Genomic DNA, 20,649 nt, shown 5'->3' with positions numbered 1-20,649 from the left:
CGTGAAAATGGTATAATATTATGGTGAAAATAGCTGTGTTCTTGTAATCCCCGAATCTGGAAATGCGTGTAAAAAAGCGAGCATGCTGGGAAGCAGGTTCGGATTAGAAACAGCGACGCATTTCTACCTAGGGGGAAACGAGCCTGTCTTTGCACATCAGTTCTGAGTGTGACTTCAGCCCACTGAGGGCTTTCTGATGTAAAGGGGATGATTTTATGTGGCGTAGGATAGGAATTGTATGTTTACTACATCGACACGGTACGTGTTGATATATTGCTGAGTTGGAGATCGGTTTCACGCACTAATATTCAAGCTCCTGGCCCCAGTGGGAGGACAGTGTATTTGACTAGGTGTCTTTCCATATTTGATGATGTGTTGGCACTTTGCAAGATTTCGGTCTCAGTGGAATATGGGGATCAGAGAAAAATATTTTATTGCCACTGAATGTCACATCTGTAGAAAGAAAGAAAAGGTGGAAGGTGCTTCCCTAGGATTGAGGAGCATCATGACATAAAGCCGGTGTGAGTGTAGGCATAAGATAATTTTTTCGGGCGCTGTACAAATATAAAAGATAACTACACTGTTTGCGTAAAATGTGTATATATTGTATGGTAAAGTTACTGTGGGTTACGTTGTGTAAAATGTGTATATATTGCATTGTAAAGTTAGTACGGTTTATGTTATGGCATGACTAGAGAGGATAACTGTATGTCCTATCGTGAGAGACTTTCGGTATTTGACAATATGATGGTAGTTTGTATGATTTAATTGTCAGTGCGATATGGCGATCTGTGAAAAATAACCGTTGAAAGTCTCGTCTGTAGAAGGAAAAAAGGCGGTCAGTGCTTTGATATTGGCAGTATTCGTAATTCGATGCATAAATTCGATAAGTGCCAGTCAAAATACTACAAGGAGAGTGATCTCACATGAAGAAAGAAAGAAAATATCTGATAAAATGAAGTATAGGCCAGGCCAAAGAGCAAAACACCCTTCGTTTAATAATAAATTATAGTCATCCTTGGGTAACCACTCCACTATCGATTTGCCTTAGTGAATTATTATTGATCTGAATTGTATTACTCACTAACAACAACTTGTATAAATGTTTGTATAACTTACTGGAGTGGTGTGATGAAAGCCATAAAATAAATAATAACACTAATAAAAAGGTTTTAGTATCTTCACATAATGAATAACAAAAACACTCAACAGTCAATAATCATTAAAATTATCATAAAAATGATAGTGGCATAGCATAACTATGCAGCTTTTGGAAACACCTCATCAATCTTGACTTTTTAATTGTTGTAATTTTTATGATAACTTGAATGATTATTGAGTGTTGAGTGTTGTTACTGTTATTCATAATGTCTCTGAGCTGTGGTTGCCCTTCCCAGAAAGTTGTTTGTTTTCACATAGAAAATTCAGAGGCATTATTTTGCAGCATGTACTCATAACTGTTACACAAAATTTATGAATGGTACTGTGTGACAATTGTAATAGAAACAGTTTTATTCCAACTTCGCTTTGTTTTTTCTGGCTTGGGAACCTCGGAGGAACCTTGGCGTTTTTATTTGTTCTTGCTGATGTTGTTGGATGTACTATGTGCAGAGTGCTGTGTATGTCCTTTGTGTGACGGGGCACACATGTGAAGGAATATGTGTTTGAACAGTGCAAAGCATATCATGCACAGTCTGATGGTTTCTGCAGGTTACAGAATTAGCATGTGTGAACAGAATACAAGAACGCCTACGCTACACCGTACGTGGCAGGGTGCAGAGGTCGGGGAGCGGGCTGGTTACCTCGGTGGGAACAGCACCCATCCAGGCGCCGGGTCCGTCAGGTCGCCGTCCTTGATCGCCTGTGAAGTCGACGTCTGCAGCAGCCGCACGCTCACCATCACCACCAGCTGTCACAACACAGCACAATGCAATCTGCTGAGTGCTCTGTCCTCAAACGGGACAGGGGGAAATTCTTGTTCTAGAAATAACCCCTACGCTCTGGCTAAGCTGGATTCCCACATATTTCTTATTGCTTGGAGTGTCAGCGAGACGTCTCCGAACATTTTTGTGCAGGGCTGAGAAACTGGTATACGCTTTTTTATGATTTCTAATTTAATATGGCTCTTGATCGAGAAAACCGTCTCGATAAACATACAAAAGACAGTGATGTGCTCCAGGAACATGCCAATAAATTAAGATACAGTAAAATGGAATGAATAGAAAGAATAGGATGAACAGAAACGAAACTTTCAAAAAAGTTCCATCCCATTGTGTCGGAAGAGAAATGACAATATCTTTCAAACATTTGTTTGTCCAAGATTTGTCTGCCCAGGTTGGTAGTGAACCAATACAATATGGAAATTATGAATTTCAAAATTGGTGACGCTCTTAGATGGAGTTTTGTTCACACTATGACAACATAGGATGTGTTGAATTTGCATACTTCAAAATTTATCTGTGAAGTACTAATCGAAATTGTGTTGCTTTAAGTACATCGTAATCAAATGTACAATTCCGTTTCATTAACAAAAGGTTCTTTCTTAAAGTATACTTCAACCTGACTTGTGTTCCAGCTGACTGAAAATGGACGGTTGTCTTCTCGAAATTTGTGGTGTGAATGGAAAAAGTAATCGTCAGCGTTTAATCAGAAGAAGATCAAGAATTTGACAGAAATGAAGAATTGACTGGTGCTGTTATCAACCCAGGAGATTAAGCTGCGATTAAAGTATATGGGAAACTAGGAATTTAGCTGTGAGTAAAAAGTAAGCAGTCATTTAGATTATATGTTTGTAAAATTTGTTATTCAGAGGATAAAAGCTTTATCGATTTTTTTAAAGGTTTCTTGGGGAATGACAGCCAATTCTTCGCGAAGAGCTGCACTGAGGAGAGGTATCGATGTCGGTCGGTGAGCCCTGGCACGAAGTCGGCGTTCCAAAACATCTCAAAAGTGTTGTATGGGATTCAGGTCAGTACTCTGTGCAGGCCAGTTCATTACAGGGATGTTATTGTCGTCAACCACTCCGCCACAGGCTGTGCATTAGGAACAGGTGCTCGATTGCTTTGAAAGATTCAATCACCATCCCTGAATTGGTTCAAGTGGCTCTGAGCAATATGGGACTTAAATGCTGTGGTCATCAGTCCCCTAGAACTTAGAACTACTTAAACCTAACTAACCTAAGGACATCACACACATCCACGCCCGAGGCAGGATTCGAACCTGCGACCGTAGCGGTCGCGCGGTTCCAGATTGAAGCGCCTAGAACCGCACGGCCACTCCGACCGGCATCCCTGAATTGCTCTTCAACAGTGGGAAGCAAGAAGTTGCTTAAAACCTCAATGTAGGTCTGTGCTGTGATAGTGCTACGCAAAACAACAAGGCATGCAAGCCCAGTCCATGAAAAAGACCACCACACCATAGCACCATCGCCTATCGCCTCCGAATTTCACTGTTGGTACTACACTCGCTGGCAGATGACGTACTGGGCATTCACCATACCCACACCCTGCCATCGGATCGCCACATTGTGTACCGTGATTCGTCACTCCACACAACGTTTTTCCAGTGTTCAATCGTGAGGCGTCCTTTGGCATTTATTGGCGTGATATGTGGCTTATGAGCAGCCGCTCGACCATGCAATCCGTTTTCTCACCTCCCGCCTGTCATAGTGCTTCCAATGGATCCTGATGCACTTTTGAATTTCTGTGTGATGGTCGGGACAGATGTATGCCTATTACACATTACGACGCTCAACTGCCGACGATCTCTGTCAGTCAACAGATGAGGTCGGCCTGTACGCTTTTGTGCTGTACATGTCGCTTCACGTTTCCACTTCATTATCACATCGGAAACAGTGGACCTAGGGATGTTTAGGAGTGTGTACAGAGGTATGACACAAGTGACACTCAATCACCTGACCGCGTTCGAAGTCCGCGAATTTCGCAGAGTGCCCCATTCTGCTCCCTCACGATGTATAGTGACTACTGAGGTCGCTGATATGGAGTACCTGGCAGTAGGTGGCAGCACAATCCACCTAATATGAAAAACGTATGTTTTGGGGGGTGTCCGGATACTTTTGACCACATAGTGTACCACCACATAAATGCTCTACTACAGGGTGCTTCAGAAAGTACAATATGTAAGCAACGTTCTCAGTGCGGAGCTAAATAATTGTTCACCGTAATATGTAACGTACAAGAGTGTATGACAGAGGTCCAGACCGCCTAAGGGTTTCAGCTGACCCATGCTGCATCATCAGGTCAATTGTACCCTTAAGTCACTGTACTCACGGAGGCCTCGACAGACTTAAGCCCGTGTCCTACTTGAGCGACGGAAGCGGCCGGCAGTCCGCAATTATTGGATGCGCGACTTTCCCACTATGAGCAGCAGCATCGGGCTAGATGCTCAGCTGTCCCACATGCGAGTGCTGAACTCCCGTTACAATATGGCTACAAGAACCGACCAGCTGTTTCTAAAAAATTGCGTCCATGAACTGTAGGACGCTGTAGTTCGAAAAATAAATCAGCAGAGTTAGCTATACTTCGGAAAATAAGGCAAAAACGGAGCCCTGTGCGCTAAGGGTGTCTCCTCGTGGAGAATTTCATCATTTATATCATCAGCTACGAAGATCACCAGCCAGATTCTTCAAATATGTGAGCACAGGTATGTTCGACTGTCTCATCAATGAATTAAAGACGAGTGTTTCTTATGTGACCACGAACTTTCAGTAGCTGACAACTCTGGAAGAAAAACTGACCATCACAAGAACAGAAGAAAGAGTCATCCTTACAACGACGTATCAGTGGCAGCGGTAGCGTCTTTGGGCAATAATCTAAATCATTGTTGCTGCCGGATAAGAGCTGGCTACTTCTTAAATTTTAACCGACTCAGCTAAAATCGTGTCATGTGTTGTGTGTATTAAGTTTTATCTATACTGTTTACATGTCATCTTAATGTATATTTTTAAGGTCTTGCCAAAGTACTTTAAGTGTACGCACACCTATCCCAGTACATCACAATCATTATATTCCTAATAAAACACAGTGACCAACCAAAAAATTTTACTGATATTTGATTGTTGGGAACATATTAAATCAGTAATCAGTTTTAATGCCAAGTTTTTCAATTAACGTAAATCGTCAGCATACATAGAGCATAAAATTTTTTGAAAAAAGGCCAAATGTTTTGTGAAATGTTTTGTCTAAAAGTAAGAAGTAAAATTGATTAGAGAAATATTTGATGAACCTCATTTGCTGTACATAATTTCGAGCTTCTTCCAGTGGCACATAAAATGTTTCTCTAAGCTGCTTTATTTCTTACTTTTAGACGAATCATTCCACAAAATCTCTCAACAATTCTTAAAATTTGTTTCATCCTTTATCAAGTTTTATTTAAAAGGCATGATCTTACTGACATCTCATTTGCCTTCCTAGCATCTTCTATTTTCGAAATATCATACAGTTAGTACATGATTCGAATGCTAGATCTTTTGACAGTCAAATGCTACACTAGTGTATCTTTTATATGAAAAATATCTAGCCCTCGAAGAGATGAACTTTTTGACAGTTCATTTGTATAGCTAGCAGCAGCTATGGAAATATTTCTGACCAATACATCCTGGTGAAAAATTCTACCATAGACTCCTGTGATGGGACTTGTCTCCAGGACTTCTGGTTGACGAATTTTGCTTGTCACATCATGAATGGTGACGAGAGGTCTACTGCTAAATGCAGCTGGCAGCTGTGGCACGAGGTAAAGCTGCGTGTTATATGGGCCACTTGCACCAGACCTACCAGGGGCGTTTGAAAAGTCCGTGCAAAGTCCGAGAGATGGCACCACCGGCGCGTATAGAGGTCATGTTTAGTTAGTAGCATCTTTGGAAAGAACGTACACCAAGTTTCAGTCATATTGGTCTATTTCTTTGTGTTTGGTATTCGTGTTAATCAAGGAAGTCGAGTAATTGTCAAAAAATGGACGAAAAAGAATTTCGTATGGTGATTAAACATTACTTAATGAAAGGCAAAACGCCTCAGGAGACTAAAGAGAAGCTTGATAAACATTATGGTGACTCTGCACCTTCGATTAGAACGGTTCATAAGTGGTTTCAAAATTTTCGGAGTGGCCATATGGGCACAAGTGATGCTGAACGTTCTGGACGCCCTGTGGAGGTTACGACTCCAGAAATCATTGAGAAAATCCGTGATATGGTGATGGATGACAGAAGAGTTCAGGTGCGTGAGATTGCTAGTACTGTGGACATCTCGAATGAACGGTACATAATACTTTGCATAAACATTTGGACATGAGAAAGCTATTCGCAAGATGGGTTTCGCGATTGCTCACGCTTCACCAAAAACGGAATCGTGTGAAGTGTTGCAAGGATGGTTTGAAGCTGCTCAGGAAGACTCCACAGGACTTTAAGCGTCATTTCGTCACTGTGGATGAAACATGGATACATTACTATACTCCTGGGACCAAACAACAATCTGAACAATAGATTACCAAGGGAGAATCTGCAACCAAAAAAAAAAAAAAAAAAAAAAAAGTCAAAGACCAGTCCTTCGGCCAGAAAGGTTATGGCGACTGTCTTTTGGTATTCATAAGGGATAAACCTCATCGACAACCTGGAAAAGGGTAAAACTATTACAGCTGCATATTATTCATCGTTATTGGACCGTTTGAAAACCGAGCTGCAAGAAAAACGCTGGCGATTGGACTGCAAAAAGACCCTTTTCCATCATGACAATGCACCAGCACACACCTTAGCAGTTGTGGTCGCAAATTTAATGGAAATAGGATTCCAACTCGTTTCACATCCTCCCTATTCTCCAGACTTGGCTCCCTCAGACTACTATTTGTTCCCCAATTAGAAGAAATGGCTGGCGGGACAAAGATTTTATTCAAACAAGGAGGTGATTGCAGCAACTAATAGCTATTTTGCAGACTTGGACAATTCCTATTATTCGGAAGGGATCAACAAACTAGAATAGCGTTGGATGAAGTGTATAAGTCTGAAATGGGGCTATGTCGAAAAATAAAAAAGGTTTACCCCAAACATGTAAGTAGTTTTTATTTTTGCATGGACTTTTCAAATGCCCCTTGTACTGCTGGTGACCCACCGTGACTGCTTGTTCATACAATGCTTCTACTGCGGTGCTGGTAGTACCCCTCCCACCTCCCCCTTCCAGCCTTGTATTGAAAGGAACTAGCACACAACATAGAAGATTAACTGTCAGCTTGTTCTTGTTATGAGTTTCTCTGATAAAAATGGAGACTTAAGAAATAGAAAAAATCCCAGGAACTCATAAGAAAATATCAAGTTCCTAAATGTAAAAGTAATGTGTCAAAGACCATGGTGTTCTGAAATTTGTGGTCAGCATACTTCGTCACGACACAAAGTCGATGACTCATGTGAAATAAGAATATTCACAATGTATGTTAATTCCACTCCTGTGGTGATACTTTTGTTGTATTTAAGTATCAGCCACCATACTCTAGTACATGTATTTAATCAACAGTTTATTTGAACATCCGATATTTAGCTAAAGACCTCCAGAACATGACTGTTGCATAACTAGCACCTGATTGTCAGCATATATTGCCTAAAAAACTAACCTTGATAGAGCTTACACTTTCTTTATTTTATTGATCTTAAGCAGATTACCTATGTCCATAGAGAAAATCATAAAACAAATCATAATAGAATCAAAATTTGTTAGAACAAATGTAACATAAAGTACAAAACTTCAAAAATTCAGAATTAAAAACACTGACAACAATAATAATAAAAACATTAATAAACTTACAGCCTAAGAATCTGATCAAGGAAAGGGGGAAATTTTTGAGCGTGGTCTGTTAATGAGAACCTTAGCAACATATAACTGTAATGATTTGGGCAAATCCAAATCACCCTTCCCCAACTATTCAGGTTCACCTAATTTTATATCGAGACTACAGCATTGTAATATTTATTTAAGTCTATAAATAGTATGTTTGTAAATAATAAAATATGACTGCTTCTGCTTATTGAATGTTTCTGAAAAATCTGAAATGAAATCATGCTGTAAACTGACTATTCCTCTGTTTTAGCAAACCAACATTTTAAAGCCCGTAATACAGCAAGACACGATGCGCTGCACACAGCCTGTATGGTTTGGAGGGTAGTGAACTTGTCTCCCATACCTTCAACACAATCTGACAATACTGTCAAACTGAAAATGCAAATTGTTTGTTTTTGTATTAATGTTACGCAGCAACAAAATTATCCGTGTCAAACTTCAATGAAATGGACCTGCTATCGCTTCAGTTTATAATGTTATACTTTTATCTTCATTCCATGCTGTAGGTACTACAACAATAAATAAGTTCAATAATTGCCCATACCAGATATTTCAGATTAGAAGGCAAACCATTCAGCTTGGTGGAAATGCTGGAAGATCAGAGTCCCGGTTGCCCTCTGCCCTGCCGCCATCTAGATATAGGTTTATGTAAGTTCCCTAAATCGAGTTAGGTGAATGTTAAGTTGAAGGTCACAGCAGATTTCCGCACTATCCCTCGTCCAATTCAGGTTTATATTCTGTTATGGCACAGAACAGTAAGGGGCAATAAACAAGAAATTTTTTATTAAAACTCATGTGCATTGCCACAGGCAATATAAAGTTAAGCCAGGGACGAAGGATGGAGCAGGAAGCTTACTGGTACACCGCAAGTCGAGCAGGCCTTACACACATTACACCACCATCTGCCAAATGAGAAATATGTGTTCAGCAAAAATATGGCTGTGATAGGAAACAATGGGAAGTGAGATAAGCATATTCATTAATTCGCAAGATATGGCGCAAGGAACTCTATCTCTTACACAAGAACATGTAGCAAGGATGCAATAGAGCAATTAACCAACCGTTAAGTGCATATAGCCCAATGAGGAAGACAGATGTGGTCATTACAAACTGAGCCGCATATCACAGCCTTGTGTTACCTCCATTTAAATACTCCAGTTTTCTAGCTCTCATCAGTTCATCATTGGAATTGATGGCATTCGCATTAATAGCATTTGAACCTACGATTACGATATTTAGTGATCTACATTCATGTTCAGAAAAAAGAACACCTTTAATGACTAGAGGTAGTACGTTCATATTCAGAGGACATGTACATGAGTACGTGTCTGCAGGACTGATTAGCATTTCAGTCACCTCAATCGAGCATGTGTCCTATTGCCTAGTAGGCACAGGGTTCGCCATGGGTCCTGATAACTTGTTCCACGCATAATGGCATCAACATGTGTAAGGCACAAATGGTATCCTGTGATATAGCCATCAATGCTGCATTCACTTGGTTCCAAAGTTTAACTGTGGTGGCTGGTATTAGATCAAAGTGCTGAACCCATCATTTCACCACATCCCATAGATTTTCGATTGGCGACAAGTCTTGTGATCTGGTGGGCTGGGGCAAAAAGCTGGCTTCCTGTGACACCAAGAAGACACATGTTCATGCAGCAACATGTGGTTGTGCATTGGCTTGATGAAAAATGCCGTCAGGGGTGTTGTGCAGAAAGGGTATGGCTACAGGTTGCAGGATGTCATTCACGTGGGTCACATTGGTCACGGTTCCCTGGACAAGCACCAACTGTGATTTGTGGTTGTACCCAATAGCACCGTGCACCATAAGGTCTCGAGTTCGTGCTGTATGTCTCGTGCAGATGCAGTTACTGTGATGCCACCCCCGGCCCTGTGCTTGGTGAACCAAAATGCGGCCATCATTTTCAAACAAACAGAACCTGGATTCGTCCAAAAACACTATCTGATGCCATTCCTGTCCACAGTGACGTAGTTCCATACACCATTGCTGGTTCTGCATATTTTTCAAAGGTAGGTGGAGATGTGGATGATATGCACATAACCTGCGCCATAATGAATGGCTATGGATTGTCACCCCAAATAGTGTAAGATATGATACACTGTTCGACTGTTGTGTCAGAGCTGATAAGGATGCAGATCTGTCCAGATGAGGTGTCGATCTTCTTGTGGGGTGGCCTGGGTGGTGTGGCCTGACCCATCTCATCATCTTCTGCAGCTTTCTGTGAACCATTCTGCACACACCCGTTGGACTACTGAAACGCTTTGTCCTATATGAGCAGCAATTTCCCAGAAAGATGTATCACATTCTCTCGTGCCTCTTGGTGTCCATACTCCTGTTCAGTGCGCAGGGGCTCTGGGTGCTGGAACCTACCAAGCCATCGTGTAAGAGATCAACCGACCACACCACTACCAACACCAGTTACATCACTGATCGGTCATCAAGGGTCATCATAGACTTTAGGGTGGGACGGAAGACATTCCAACAGCCAGCACGAGACCAAACTTCAGTACCAGGCACAGCCAATGCCCGCCAGCTGGCAACCTGCTGTGGCACTGAGGTCACTAGCACCATCGCATGGGCGGTGCAGATGCTGAGCTGACTATGCAGATGCCAACTAGAATCCAGCACACAGCTGAATGAAGCTTCAGCCGAGGCTGGAGTGGGAGATCAACGAGTTCGAAACACTGTCAACACGTGACTGAACTTTAATAATGTTCACAGGCTCCCAGGACCTCAGACAGGGCACAGAAGGGTTTCACGGCTGGGCCCCCCTGCAACTCTAACTCTAATGACTTTGATTATTGATAGTACATTAAACATTAATCTTCCTTTCCTCCAAAGCAGAGAAACGTAATGGTTAGGACATGTACAAAGAGAGAATGAGGAACACACTCAATGAAGCAAGAATCAATTATGCTGGGTGATTTGCTTTGAGGAATTAAGGACATTTACATACTGATTTATAATATATGCTAATATAAAGCTCAATAAAGTTTTTGTGAGAAAAGTTCTAGGATAGGTTTTTTTATTTATGAGTTTGCAATACTAAAAAGGAACAAATGTTATTTTTATGTTACATGATACGTGTGCGTCTTTGAAACAACCTTGGCAACCTTTCCGTAAAAATTTCACTAGGTGGCAGGGCTGTGCCATTGGCGCATTAGTTACGGCGACAATGTATGCTGAGTGTGAGCAAAGAGTGAACATTTAAGTTCTGTGTTAACCTCGGGAAAACGCCTCGTGAAACATGGACAATGACCAAGTAAGCATATGCAGGCGAGGCATTTCCGAGAAGTCGTGTTTTCGAGTGACACAAAATATTTTGAAATTCAGTGCAAGAAGATCCCGGAGCTGACCATCCGTGTACAGCACATTCCGATGCAAACGTGGGGCATGTAAGGCAGCTACTGCAAGAACACCGTCATGTCACTGTGTGTAAGATATCAGACGAACTTAATTTGAATCGTGATTTGTGCCATTAAATTTTTCGTGGATACTTAGGGAAACGGAAACTTCATGTAAAACTCGTTCATCATACACTAAAAGACGAAGGGAAAGAGAAAAGACGAAGAATTGCTGCTGAACTACTCGATAGAGCCATACGCGGTCCCACATTTGTGTCAAATATTACTGTTGGGGATAAAAGTTGATGTTACAAGTATGACCCTTACGTGAAGCACCTAAGCGCTGAATGGCGGAATCCTGGTTCACCAGCCTCGAAAAGAGTCAAACGACTGCCTTCGAGAACAAAGACATTGTTGATCGCATTCTTTAACAGTAAAGGACTAGCTCAGGATGAATATGTTCCTCCAGGTCAAACAGTGAACCGTACTCTTTACATCGAAATCTTGAAACGTTTGCGACAAACACTTGGACGTTCCCGCCCTGATTTGTTGCAGTCTTATGACTGGTTTTTACTGCATGACAATGCAAGACCCCATACTGCTTTATACGAGCTTAGCGAGTATCTGGCCAGACATTTAGCCATTGCCTTCCCACATCAGCAATATTTGTTCACCTCTCGCCTTGCGATTTTTTTTTTCTGCGAGTGGAAAGGCGACCGAGAGGAAAGTTTCATCAAGATATCGAAGACAACCAATGGCCTGTGACAAATGATCTAACAAGCATCGCAGTTGACAATTTGTCTGCTTGCTTCCAAGACCTCCTGAAATATTGTAAACCATGCACAGATAGCCAGATAGTCAAGGGGACTACTTCGGTAAGAGCTAGGATCATTACTTGGTAAGCACAATTTTTTATTTTTAAAAAACCTCTCCTGGAACTTTCCTGACAAGGGTATGTTACGAAAACATGGTCATGGGTGCATAAGGCGTTCAGTAGTGATTTTTTCCTATTAAAATCCAAGAACCATCAGGGAACAGAGAAAATAAACATCACATACTCCTGGAACCCTGAACGTTTTATGGCCGAGCAGTACGTTACTGGAATCTGACTGATGGACAGCGACTCAGAAAAACTTAGCACTTGTCCTCATAACCTCATTGTAAAGCCACCACAAACTACTTGGTCACTGGTTAAGATTTGATATCAACATTTCTTTCATTTTTAGTCATTCGTCTGTTAACTGCTTGATACCATCTACCATTATTTTTCAGCTGGTGACAATCTCTAGATCTCTCGAGTCCAACAGCGTCTAAGATTCTCAACATCCAATACTGCACACTTTACCGTCCCTCCCTTTTCTCGAGTGCTCCCTCTACTCTAAAACCACCAAGTACTGAACGCCTTTCAACATCACATGATATCTTACATATTTCATCAAAGGAATGTCATTGGCACACACATTTTCTATTTAACCATATACTTCCTCTTCCAAAACCTTGGCAATTTTACGCATGGCATGAAATCCATCATTTCTTCCAACACACTTTTTCATTTCTATTTAATAGCTTCCACTTCTGAATCTTTGAGTGAATAATTTTTTTTTCTCAGTGTCATGCACTTCATTAACCGTCTCATTTAACGAATTAGATGTTGTTTTTAATTTTCTGATAGAGTGAAAGAAAAAATTCGAAGTTGGCGATACATTATCTAGTTTGCTCTCGTTGAGTAAGTTCTGAAGAAATTCAGTTGGAGAAGTGTCATCCTTATTTAATTCATCAGTCACTGATTTAAAAGTTTGAAAATTGTTTGCATAATACACTGTTGCTTCGAACCATGTCTCTCAACTAGTAATTAAGGGTGTCTGTGAAAGTGAAAGATCTCAATTTTTGGGTCTGAACAAAGCACCTCTTTGTGATACGAGATCAACTTGTCCACGTTAGGAAAAATGAACATAACAGCTCTCATGCTCTGCGTCAATCATGTACTATAGAAGGTGCGTATGTCATGTGTGGGTAACTTACAGAAAGGGCTTCGGCTGCCTGCTTCATATATGGAGCAGCGTCCAGAAGTAAGGGTAAAACACTATCAAATTTCACCCCATTCGGCCATAACTACTGCAGAGATTCATTCAATAAGCGAGTCGTTGCTATGTAATTCGATGCCGATATTTGTTTCATGTTAATAGAAAACGCCGCTTGGAAAATATTTCGTCATTTTCTAGCACACCTACCACAATTTCCCATGTTCCTACCGCCAGAGTCTGGTGTTTTTGGTTTTTATTTTCACATCTTTCTTGGCGTTTCTTCGTAACAGGCAGGCACTTAAAATTTCCTTAATATTGATTCTTCTGGTATTGCAAAATTTGAGTATTTGTACAAAAATTTGTGAGCGCTGGGCTTCTCGATTTATATAAAGGAATATCAGGTGACAGAGAAGTGTTTCATACATCTGCATAGCATTCGGTACGTTTTGCAAGTAAGCTATGTGAAGAGGAACTGCTTCACGTAAAACAACTTTGTAGCGTTTGTACATGAAGTTTATTAATTGCTACATGCCTCAAAACTTGAGATCGCTTGTCTTCATTTACTGATTTTCCACATTTTTGACGGAATAGAATTCTTCCATTACGTGTAAAGATGTTACTAAATTCAACAGCATATTGTTGAAAACGAGACCGAATACTCGACTTTTCTTTCGCCACTATATTGCCAGTCGCTTTACTTTAGATACCGTAGTGTATAAACGGTCTGCTATAAAGAAGGCTGTGTACACTGCCTCAGCCATCCGCATTATAAATAAGAGATTCCCCTTTGAGAAAGCGAGGCAGCATGTCTAGTGGAGGTCACGTTTACAAATATACGACAGCTATTGAGAAAGTAGGGAGCGTTTCCGTCTGACGCCTCTATGTGTGCGCCGATCGCGTGTCTTTTGGTATGTGCGTACTCGGCACATTTTCACGTTCTGCTCTGATATTTCTCTGCGTTCTCATAAAGTGACAATGAACGAGAATTTGGTTAAAATTAAAAGTTACAACAAAGAAAAGTAACAAATTGCGTGTTTTAGTAAAATTGTCCAAAATATTTATTTACACAAAATATTACAAGAATTTCGTTTACGATTGAAGTGTGTTGTTTTGGGAATTTCTGTCCTAATTAAAGTTTTTTTAACTATAACCAAAATATACTTATTTATACAAAAATCTGTTCCCTATAGATAAGTTATCTTGGGATACATTTTGAATTTCCTGTAATCAGAAGTTGCCTACCTGTATGTGCCATCGCAGAGTACTTCTGAAAAGTCGCAAAAGCGTATTCTCTCTCTGTTAATTGGATAAAATAAAGCCGTAAAATGTTCCCCACGTATCTATCACTTTTGTTTCCTGGAAGAAAACAGGGCCTATTATTCTCTCTCCGCTAATAGCAAACAACATTCCTATTTCTTTGATTATGCAGCGGTGCCTCGTGTATCACGTCAAGTTCTTCAGAAATTCAATAACGATTATTTTGTGAATTAACGTATCCACTTACGTGAACCGCCAATTTCTTCAGAAATTCAGCAGCGGTTATTTGGTGAATTAACGTATCCCCTTACGTGAACCATGATTCGTTCGATAAGAAAGTTAGGTAAGGATCAATCTCTCTGTCATGAATCCTACTAAAAATCTTTCACAAAACTGCTATCTTTCTGCAGGGTAATCCGATTTGGATTCTCGCAGTGCAGTTGTTTCATAGGTCTGTAACTTCAGTAACTTTGTAGCTGTTGGAACAGAGCAATGGTATATTCCTATTTGCTGAGAAAGACGTCGAAATGATTTTCTAGGAGACCTGCCAAGAGCATGCCCATTGTTATCCAGAGTTTCTTATTTGAGTACTGCACCGAAGAGCCAAAGCAACTGGTACAGCTGTCTAATATCGTGTAGGGTCTCCGCGAGCACACAGAAGTGCCGCAACACGACGTGACATGGACTCGACTAACGCCTGAAGTAGTACTAGAGGGAACTGACAGCATGAATCCTGGAGGGCTGTCCATAAATCCGTAAGAGTACGAGGGGGTCGAGATCTCCTCTGAACGGCACGTTGTGAGGCGTGCCCGGTATGCTCAATGATATTCATGTATGGGGAGTTTGGTATTCAGCGGAAGCGTTTAAATTCAGAAGAGTGTTCCTGGAGCCACTCTGTAGCAATTATGGACGTATGGGATGTCGCATTGCCCTGCTGGAATCACGCAAGTTTGTCGGAATGCACAATGGCCATGACGAATGGATGCAGGTGATCAGACAGGATGCTTACGTACGTGTCACCTGTCAGAGTCGTATCTAGACGTATCAGGGGTCCCATAACACTCCAGCTGGACATGCCCCAGTCTCCGTCAGCTCGAACAGCCCCTGCTCAGAAGCAGGGTCCGTGGATTCATAAGGTTGTCTCCGTACCCATACACGTCCACCCTTTCAATACAATTTGAAACGAGACTCGTCCGACCAGGCAACCTGGTTCCAGTCAACAACTGTCCAATGTCGGAGCTGAGGGGCCCAGGCGAGGCATAAAGCTTTTTGTCGTGCAGTCATTAAGGCTACACGAATGGGCCTTCGGCTCCGAAAGCCCGTATCGATGATGTTTCGTTGAATGACTCGCACGCTGATACTTGTTGATAGCCCAGCAGTGAAATCTGCAGCAGTTTTCGGAAGGGTTGAACTTCTGTCACCTAGAACGATTCTCTTCGCTCGTCGTTGGCCCCCATCTTGCAGGATCGTTTTCCGACCGAAGAGATGTTGGAGATTTGATTTTTTACCGGATTCCTGATATTCACGGTACTCTCGTGAAATGGCCGTACGGCAAAATCCCCACTTCATCGCTATCTCAGAGCTGTTATGTCGCATCGCTCGTGCGCCGACTGTAACGCCACGTTCAAACTCAATTAAACCTTGATAACCTGCCATTGCAGCAGTAATAACCGATGTAACAATAGCGCCAGACACTTGTCTTATATAGGCGTTGCCGACCGCAGCGCCATTTTCTGCCTTACATATCTCTGCATTTGAATACGCATGTTTGTACCAGTTACTTTGGCGCTTCAGTGTATTTGCGGTTGTCTACGTTTCCTGTCAAAAAAAACTTCCCATTTCACGAAATTTATTTGGCAATCAAGGAATCGTACTCTAAACAGGAACTTGAACATCAGGAAATGAAATAGTCTCCTTACTGCATGCCCTGATTCTCTATGTACTTATGAATCAGACATGAATACCCTTTGGGAAGTAGAATGCTTGTATTACGCCATTTCACTAGACACAGTTTCACTCAGTTCACCATTTTGCAACGCCTAACAACCACGTACTACCTGCACAAGATTTATACTGAAACAGTGGCTTTGTAATAAAGGAGAAATACAGTATATTCCCTGCCCCTGCTGCCGCTGGCAGTTGCGTGTACATATTAATCACCCTGTGGCACTATTCTACAGCACCATACTTGTTATTATGTTAGTCCATTAACTTTACTGCATTCTTCTGTAGCGTCACATTTCCTATTAAATTTATCGTTTCTTTTTAGCATCCTTCCGAAGTACCACATTTGCTATTAAATTGGCCCATTTACTGTATGGCATCTTTTTGTAGCACCATACGCTCTGTGGTGCTACATTTGTCCACTGACACTAGGATTTGTAGCAGCATCATAATTCCCACTATATTTGTCCACTTAGTTATACAGGGTGGTCCATTGATCGTGACCGGGCCAAATATCTCACGAAATAAGCGTCAAACGATAAAACTACAAAGAACGATACTTGTCTAGCTTGAAGGGGAAATCAGATGGCGCTATGGTTGGCCCGCTAGATGGCGCTGCCATAGGTCAAACGGATATCAACTGCATTTTTTTAAATAGGAACCCCCATTTTTATTACATATTCGTGTAGTACGTAAAGAAATATGAATGTTTTAGTTGGACCACTTTTTTCGCTTTGAGATAGATGGCACTGTAATAGTCACAAACGTATAAGTACGTGGTATCACGTAACATTCCGCCAGTGCGGAGGGTACTTGCTTTGTGATACATTACCCGTGTTAAAAGGACCGATTACCAATTGCGGAAAAGGTCGATATCGTGTTGATGTATGGCTATTGTCATCAAAATGCCCAATGGGTGTGTGCTATGTATGCTGCTCGGTATCCTGGACGACATCATCCAAGGGTCCGAACCGTTCGCCGGCTAGTTACGTTATTTAAGGAAACAGGAAGTGTTCAGCCACGTATGAAACGTCAACCACGACCTGCAACAATGCAAGAGGACGTGCTACTGGGTATTAGAGGTACCGGTGTGTGCAGCAATATGGAACACCTCTGAAGGTCTCGCTGTATGGTGGTGCAACATGCAATGTGTGGTTTTCATGAGCAATAAAAAGGGCGGAAGTGATGTTTGTGTTGATCTCTATTCCAGTATTGTATGCAATAACCGGAACTCTCGGAACCGAAGTGATGCAAAACTTTTTTTGATGTGTGTATTAGCATATTTCCGAAATACCACATATCCTATAGAAGAAATGCAGATGATAAACGGGTATTCATTGGACAAATATATTATACTAGAACTGACATGTGAATACATTTTCACGCAATGTGGGTGCATAGATCCTGAGAAATCAGTACCCACAACAACCACCTCTGGCCGTAATAACCGCCTTGATACGCCTGGGCATTGAGTCAAACAGAGCTTGGATGGCGTGTACAGGTACAGCTGCCCATGCAGCTTCAAGACGATACCACAGTTGATCAAGAGTAGTGACTGGCGTATTATGACAAGCCAGATGCTCGGCCACCATTGACCAGACGTTTACAGTTGGTGAGAGATCTGGAGAATGTGCTAGCCAGGGCAGCAGTCGAACAAATTCTGTATCCAGAAAGGCCCATACAGGACCTGCAACATGCGGTCGTGCATTATCCTGGTGAAACGCAGAGTTTCGCAGGGATCAAATGAAGGGTAGAGCCACGGGTCGTAACACATCTGAAATGTAACGTCCACTGTTCAAACTGCCGTCAATGCGAACAAGAGGTGACCGAGACGTGTAACCAACGGCACCCTATACCATCACGACGGGTGATACGCCAGTATGGCGATGACGAATAGACGCTTCCAATGTGCGGTCACCGCGATGTCGCCAAACGCGGATACGACCATCATGATGCTGTAAACATAACCTGGATTTATCCGAAAAATGACGTTTTGCCATTCGTGCACCCAGGTTCGTGGTTGAGTACACCATCGCATGCACTCCTGTCTGTGATGCAGCGTCTAGGGTAATCGCAGCCATGGTCTCCTGGCTGATAGTCCATGCTGCTGCAAACGTCGTCGAACTGTTGGTGCAGATGGTTGTTGTCTTACAAATTTCTCCATCTGTTTACTCAGGGATCAAGACGTGGCTGCACGATCCGTTACAGCCATGCGGATAAGATGCCTGTCATCTCGACTGCTAGTGATACGAGGCCGTTGGGATCCAGCACGGCGTTCCGTATTATCCTCCTGAACCCACCGATTCCATGTTCTGCTAACAGTCATTGGGTCTCGACCAACGCGAGCAGCAATGTCACGATACGACAAACCGCAATCGCGATAGGCTACATTCCGACCTTTATCAAAGTCGGAGTTGTGATGGTACGCATTTCTCCTCCTTGCACGAGGCATCACAACAACGTTTCACCAGGCAACGCCGGTCAACTGCTGCGTGTGTATGAGAAATCGGTTGGAAACTTTCCTCATGTCAGCACGTTGTAGGTGTCGTAACCGGCGCCAACCTTGTGTGAATGCTCTGAAACGCTAATCATTTGCATATCACAGCATCTTCTTCCTGTCGGTTAAATTTCGCATCTGTAGCGCGTCATCTTCGTAGTGTAGCAAATTTAATGGCCAGTAGTGTATGTTCTTTGTCATTCTGTCCATGTCTCGCTTCTATACAGTGATGTGCTCTGAGGGCACAGATTCAGACACAGATCTTTTACAAGGCAAAGACAGAAAAAAAGAAAACATTGTTATTAATGGTTATAAAAAATTACATGTTTAGTTTCTTTTCCTACATAATTACCATTTCATTCAAAGACTTGTTGGTATTATGCAAACTTTTACATAAAATTCTTGCCAGAAATAAAGCAAAGTTTTTGGATTCCTCTTTTGTTCGTAATATTTATAGAACTTTTGAGATGGTAGGAGGAATGTTTGTGAGTGAGGGTGAGATCATGATTCTAAGGCGGTGAGGGGAAGGGAGGGGGGTGGGGTGGGGGGGGGGGGCGGGAGAGGAAAATCACAAGCGACCCATTCAAATTTCTGAATTATTGCAGGCCCCCATTTCTCACACATTACTGTAGAGATACAGTCATGCTTTTCGGAAATGTCGTCATGGAAATGCATTAAAATTTTAGAAGAAAGATTCGTTAATGAAAACCAACAATTTACTTCGACGCTTTCGCTGTCTGAACACGATGATTAATCAGGACACTGGGCCCATCGCTTTTCGCCATTCTTTGCGGTAGTCCCATCTGACGGTTAATGTCAGCGGCACTCTCACGTATATAAATGTAATCACTGATCTAAATTCGCAACAGGCGGGTTTCGTTAATATTTCGTTCATTTTAACACACCGTCTTATGAAGGCCGACTATGGTAAAATAGCATAAATGCTAACGCTACGAGGGACGTTCAGTAAGTTATGTAACACTTTCTTTTTGAAAGCACGTTATTAATCCTTACTCTCTTGGCTACGAAATCCTATTCTTCAGCACGATATCCATTCATTGCGGCAGCCGTACGTCACGCTATTGCGATGGTCTGTATGCCCTCATGATACCGCTACTGGTCGACGTCGGAGCAAACGTTTTGGTGCGTCAGTAACCTCTGCATCATCCGTGTACTGCTTCCCGCAGAGCGTATCTTTCATTGGGGCAGAGGAATGGAAATCGGAAGCTGCCAGATCCAGCGTGCAGCGCGGCTGAGAAGAACAATCCAATGATGTCTTGACAGCTCCTCTCAGGTGCACAAGCTGGTGTGAAGGCATGCGCTGTCGCGGGGAAGGAAAAGTTCGTTTGCATCTTTGTCACGATGGGCACGCTGAAATCCGTTTTTCAATTTCCTGGGGGGACGTGGAAGATTGGACAGGTTTGCGCCACCTTGTTGCGATGATAACGGATGTGTCACCCAACGACTCACTGTGCCTTTGCTCACTGCCAGACATACTGCAAAATAAATAAATAAATAAATAAAATTGATGACTGTTCTCTGCCTGAAATGCACTTTCGTTAGAGACATAATTTTGAAGGCAACGTATAGCACAACCATCTACCGGAACTCCATGAAAGTATAGGGGCTGAAGCGGGAATATTCCACGATGTCCCATATCAAATCTGCACTTTTTCAACAGAAACTAGTCGAGAAAAAATGTGTTGCATAACTGTTTGAACGG

Source organism: Schistocerca nitens, chromosome 1 (assembly GCF_023898315.1).
Source record: "Schistocerca nitens isolate TAMUIC-IGC-003100 chromosome 1, iqSchNite1.1, whole genome shotgun sequence".
NCBI classification, from domain to species: domain Eukaryota; kingdom Metazoa; phylum Arthropoda; class Insecta; order Orthoptera; family Acrididae; genus Schistocerca; species Schistocerca nitens.
The sequence above is the reverse complement of the archived record's forward strand: the minus strand, read 5'-3'. Positions refer to the sequence as shown.